The sequence below is a fragment of the Peromyscus californicus genome, unplaced genomic scaffold, assembly GCF_007827085.1.
Source record: "Peromyscus californicus insignis strain IS unplaced genomic scaffold, ASM782708v3 Scaffold_4__1_contigs__length_199733344, whole genome shotgun sequence".
NCBI classification, from domain to species: domain Eukaryota; kingdom Metazoa; phylum Chordata; class Mammalia; order Rodentia; family Cricetidae; genus Peromyscus; species Peromyscus californicus.
Window position 1 is genome coordinate 154,174,930 of NW_026294562.1, and position 6,384 is coordinate 154,181,313.

Here is a 6,384-nt window from a genome sequence, read left to right on the forward strand (position 1 = left end):
AATACACACACATACATATCTATGTACATTTAAAATTTTAGCTTCCTTTTCCTCCATATAGCAAAAACTGCCCTAGGAAAAACTCCTGAGTGCAGTGCAAATTTACCACATAGTGATCTAGTGTTGTAAATTATTTTTATTTCATCTTATATATTTGTTACTTCATATTTTTTACACATTTATCCATTTGCTATGACCACAAAGGTTTAGTAACCACCATTATTTCATGCAGTCTGTCTGTGTGTATTGACACCTTAAAATACATTCCATATGTAAATGAGGTTATACAATAGCTTTCTCCTGTTGATCTTACTTCCTCTTGAGTTAAATGGTAACTCCATTTAAATTAAAAGTCCATTAATATCTATTTGAGGAAGTAGTGGGTTTCCATACAGCTTTTCATAAGTCCTACAGTGTTATACTTAACCTTCTCCAAATTCCATCTGCTATCTTGCCTTCCTATTGAACTTCAGCTTTGAAACAGAGTTGGAAATGTAAGTATTTTGTGACGCTTGAAGATGAACTACATGAGTTTTACATTATGAAATGTGCATGACACTTTGGGATAGAGGGCAGAATGTTAAGGACTGAGTATCAAAAATCTTCATAGGCTTGTGCTTTAAATGTTTGTTGTCCAACTAGTGGTTCTATTTTGAGAGATTGTACAAGGATTATTTCCTAATTATTGGGCATAACTCCACCCATATTGTAGCCAAGGATAAGAACTCCTCACTTTTGACAGTTGAGGAATGACATGCTGTGTGTGATTGTCACAGTTTCACAATCCATTTATCTGTTGTTAGATGCCTAACTCTCCCGTGTACTGAACCTGTAACTAATGCCCCAACATTTTTATTAGTGGTAGAGAGGCCTTTGCCAATTATTTTATTTTAATCTGATACATCTATATTTCATAGTCAGCATCTGGAAACAATCTGAATTTAGGATGTTTTGTTCTCTTTTCTGAAATTCAGTACTCTGTTTCCCATAGTCACTCTGTTTCAGTTAGTATGTGACATGAAGAAAAGACAGATTATGGTGGCTCATGATCTGAGTGTGTGATACATGATTTAGTGGCTCTGTGAATCTATGTAGAATATAATGGAGGTGGGGATATGTGAAAGGGAGGAAAGCTCACGTGATGGAAGACAGAAAACAAATGTGACAGGAAAAGGCCAAAAATATATATTAAGGATACTTTTCAGAGTCTATCACTGAGAGAATTCATGCAGTAACTCAAGCTGTAACTGAAAAACTAGGGAAGGACACTGCTTGCTGGCATCCCCACTTGGCATCTCAGAGGCCATTGTTCAGATAACTTTCTTTCTTTTTTTTTTTGTCAAGACAAGGTTTCTCTGTGTAGTTTTAGTGGCTGTCTTGGATCTCACTCTGTGGACCAGGCTGACCTCGAACTCACAGAGATCCATCTGGCTCTTCCTCCTGAGTGCTAGATGACTTTTTTTTTTAGAGCTCCAGACAACTAGTTGAGGAAATGGCAATGCGCTATGTAGGCTGAGTCCTCCTACATTAATTAATAATTAGACAATCCCTCAGAGATATCTCCATAAGATAAACAATAAAGTACTCAATTGGAGCTTGTCAGAGGATCCTATTCTGTGTCAATATGCCAATATGATAACTAGGACATTCCACCGTTTGTCAACTTGCCACATAAACATTCACTTAAATCCATAATTTTTCTATTCCTTGTCCCTAAGGTCTGATTTTAATATCACCAGGTAAAATACAGTCAAAATTTCAAATTCTAAGTCTTGAAAATAACAATGTATGTCTTATTCCAAAATGAAAGAAGTGAAGAATATCAAAATAAATGAAAAATCTAGCAGTGTAAATGCAAATCATGCAGCTCATGTTCAGCATCTGGGGCTCCCTCACTATGTCTAGCTCCAAAAAGTTTATGCAGGCTCACTTGACAGCTCTGCTATATACAGCAAACACACTTTGCCTCATAGGCTCTGCCATTTGCAGCAAACACAGTTTGTCACATAGACTCAGGCTGTCTCCACTCCACACCTGCCTTTTCCTTGAAAACCACCCCATGGCACTGTCATTTCTGATAATCACGAAAGCATAATGGAAGAGGGGTGTCTCAGGGAGGGTTTCTATTGTTGTAAATACATGCCACGACTATGGCAACTCTTATAAAGAAAACATTTAATTGGGGCTGGCTTACAGTTTAGAGGTTTAGTCTATTATCATCATGTAAGGGGACTTGCAGGGAGACATGGTGCTGGGCAAGGAGCTGAGAGCTCTACATCTTGACCTGCAGGCAATAGGAAGTGAACTGTGTATCCAACTCTGGGCATAGTTTGAACATGTAAGACCTCAAAGCGGGCCTCCACAATGATACACATCCTCCACCAAGGTCACACCTACCCCAACAAGGCCACACCTCCTAATATTGCCACTCTCTATAGGCCAAGCATTCAAACACATGAGGCTAGGAGAGCCATACCTATTCAAACCACGAAAAGTGGGGGCAGAAAAAACCATAATATTAGGAAGTCTTCTGTAAACTGTCTTTCCTAGAAATGGTTGAATAAACAAGACCAAAACAATGGCAACACCAGTGCACATGCTAATGTAGGGGGAGAACTATCAGAATTCAAGCCCTAGACAAAGAACTACAGGCAACTATTGACTTCTGGGTGGGAAAGTTAGCTTTTCCCAGGGTTAAGGAAAGAGTGGTCAGTGCTTGTTTAGTTATGGCTTCTGTTGCTCTGAAGAGACAGCATGACCACAGCAACTCTTATAAAGAAAAACATTTTGGAGACCAGGCTGGCCTCGAACTCACAGAGATCCACCTGCCTCTGCCTCCCGAGTGGAAAGGCACTCAGATACACAGAGAAACCCTGTCTCAGGGGGAAAAAAAAAGAAAGAAAAGAAAAAAAGAAAAACATTATTTTTTGGACTTGAAACTTAATTTCCTGCCAGGGAGCCCCTTATAAAGGAGCAGGGGGTGAGGGAGGCTGCGCAGGGACCACTGCAGCAACCGGAAATAGAGCCAGCCGATCCATGGTGCACCAGCTGCTCTGGTGGGTTACTCACACTGTGGACATAAGGGGTTCTGTCCCTGGGAGGGAAACAAGTGGGATTCACCTTTCCTGATTTACAGGGAACCCACTCTGCACATAAGGCCGTTCACTTTGCTAGCCAGGGCCCAGATGAGGGGCGATGGGGTGCACACTATGCTAGCATGGCTCTAGAGACACGGGAAGAGCCTAGCCAGCCCTTCGAGTCTGTTCTAGGCCAGCAGAGAAGGAAGGTTCCAAGTCTCTTGACTCAGAGCACTTCTCAGAACACCACACCCCTTTTGGGACATGACAACAAGCCAGAAGCAGCTTCAAATCCAGCTCTGCCCACTGTGTCCTTACCGTGTCCTGGGCACGGCACAAACAGACCAGTGACTGTGGCAGGAGGCGCTCTAAGGGAAGGCCTTCCCAGGACAGCAATGGGGATACCACAAGGGTGAGGTCACAAGCTCAGGAAGAGAGGACAAGGAGGCTCTAAGTGACCTCATCTTACACTCTACCTCAGCACTTCCATCCCAAGCCCTGACCCTACTTCCAACCCAGGAAGCTAACTGTCTGAGGGTGGTGACAAGAGAACTGGGACCGGGGTGGTGGCAGGGCTTCCTGGGGCCATCATGGCAGGTTGAAGATGAGGCTGACGGTCAGGATGATGCCCAGGAGAAGGACAAAGGGCAGCCAGGTCTTAACAGAGGCTCCAAAACTGACGTACTTCCCATAAATCAGGCAGAAGAAGCAAAGCGTCACCATGTTCCAGTTGGTACTGTTGTAACGCATCAGGTTCAGGGCCAAGGCCACGTGTGAGTGGCAGCTGTCACAGCAGAGATTGTGCATCCGATGCTTGTAGTCCTCAGAGGCATCGTGCACAGCTGTGTCCCATGCGTTGGGTCCACTGGCATATACCTGGGCGGGGTTCCAATTTTGAGAACTTGGCAGGTTTTCCAAAGGCCATGTTGTCTTCCTTCTGAAGGTCCAGAGATGTGTTTCCTGGATGGTCTGACTCCACTCTTGCCTCTAACCCCTACCCATGTCTTGGTATCCAGGGATGGGGGCAAAGGGCTGAGGCAGTTACTTAAGATTTCTCTGGCCACACTGCCCTCCTGGCCTGTCCGAAACAAAATAGGGGCCAGCGAAGTCCCAAATGACCCCTGTGGACGTTCTGTTGCCCATGTGGCCGATGATGGGGAAAAACCACCTTGCCACGTGGCTTGTGGCCTAGCGGCATCTTCACATGTTGCTTGTCATGGTGGCGGCTCCAAGAAAAACATTTAATTGGGGATGACTTACAGTTTGAAAGTATAGTCCACTGTCATCATGGCAGGAAACATGGACATATGCAGGCAGACATGGTGCTAGAGCAGGAGCTGAGAGTTCTACATCTGGATTGTCAGGCATCAGGAAGAGAGAATAACACTGGGCCTCACTTGAGCTTATGAAATCTCAAATTCTGGCCCCAGTTACACACTTCTTTCAACAAGACCACATCTATTCACAACAAGGCCTCACTGCCTAATAGTGCCAGTCACTATGACTCTATAGGTACCATTTTCATTCAAACCACCACATTATACTCCCTAGCCCCTATAGACTTGTAGCCATATCATAATGCAAAAATGCATTCAGTCTAACTTCAAAAGTCCCATAGTCTATCAGTCTGAACCATGTTTAAAAGTCCAAAGTTGAAATCTCTTCTGGAACTCATTCAGTCTCTTAAATGTAATCTCTTGTAAAATCAAAATCAAAAAGAAGATCACATACTTCCAACATATAATGGCATATAATATACATTACTGCTCCAAAATGGAGGAAAGAGATAAGAGTAAGAAAATACTTTACCAAAACAAAACCAAAACACACCTGGACAAACTGCAAACACCGCATCTCCATGTCTGATGTCAAAGAGCCCTTCAGGTCTCCACCTCCTTTCACCTTTTTTTTTTTTACTACAACACATTTTTCCTTGGGCTGGTCCACTCCCTGTTAGCAGCTTTCCTTGGCAGGTATCTCACAGCTCTGGCCTCTCTAACATCTTGGTGTCTCCAAAGCAATCCAGTCTTCATCTTCATTAATTCACACAGTGGCCTCCCTAAACCTCCATTGAGGGATATCCCTGGCCCATGCTTCTTCTCTCAGCCATGGAAGGAGATTCCATAACCCCTTGGTTGTATCCTTGACTCTAAAGCCAAAAGCAAATGGTCAAAGTTGCCAAGTTTTGCTGCTTACTGGGGCTGGAGTATAGTCCCCTTGTTCAAATTATATCTTCACCAACTTTCTATTTTCAATGGGTTCCTTAGCTGCCTAAACTTGCCTGCCATAAAATTCACTCTACTGACCAGGCTGACCATGAAATCAGAGATCCACTGGCCTCTGCCTTTTGAATTCTGGAATAAAAGTGTGCACCACCACACATGGCCCTAAACATACCTTTAATTCCTTTTCACACTACTTTAATTCCTTTTCACAAGTTGGAAGCTCAGCGGGGTAGGGTCTTGCTCTGGGGTCACCACTCCCTTTATTCCACTTATCATCACACTTTTCTTTAATGAGTTTACACTTGCTGGTGCTCCTTTCCTCCTCTAATTGTACATTTTGTACTTTTCCTTGTTCAGCTTACATCTTTTCATTATAGATCTATATAAGACTGGCCACTAATAGCCACACAACATAGTCAATGCTAGCTTGATTTGGAATGTCCTCTGCTAAATCTGTTACTCCAAAATTCTTCAATTTAGCCTCAGCAGAATTTTTGGACAAGGACAGAAAGCAGCCATGTTCTTCATCGAAAGATCACAAGAACAGTCTCTAGGCTACATATTAATATTCTTCTCTGAAACCTCTTGAGCCAGGCCCTCACAGTTCAAATCACTCTCAACACCATTGTCTTACATGCTTCTACTATTATTGTCCATTCAATTCTTCTTAAATCATTCCACTGCTTTTCTAATACAAAGTCCTAAACAACACATTCCTCTGAACAAAAATATGATCAAGCCTATCACATCAATATCCCGGCCCCTCATGCCAAAATCTGTCTTAGGGTTTCTATTGTCACAAACAGAAACAACGACCACAGCATCTCTTATAAACAAAAGCAGTTAATTGGGGCTTGCTTACAGTTCAGAGGTTTAATCCATTGTCATAATGGCAGGAAGCATGATGGCATGTAGGCAGATGTGGTACTGGAGAAATAGCTGAGAGTTCTACATCTGGATCTGCAGGCAACAGGAACAGAGTAACACCAGGTTTAGCTTGGTCTTTTGAAATCTCAATGCCCAACTGATGCCTAAATCTAATTAATCTTATCAACTAAAACCAGGAGTCAGATATCTGGGTA

General features: G+C 42.9%; 1 pseudogene; it reads right to left on the reverse strand.

Moving 5' to 3' along the window:
• Positions 1–3,665: 3,665 nt before the first annotated feature.
• LOC128124002 (transmembrane protein 222-like) lies at positions 3,666–4,363 on the reverse strand (annotated as a pseudogene).
• Positions 4,364–6,384: the final 2,021 nt, after the last annotated feature.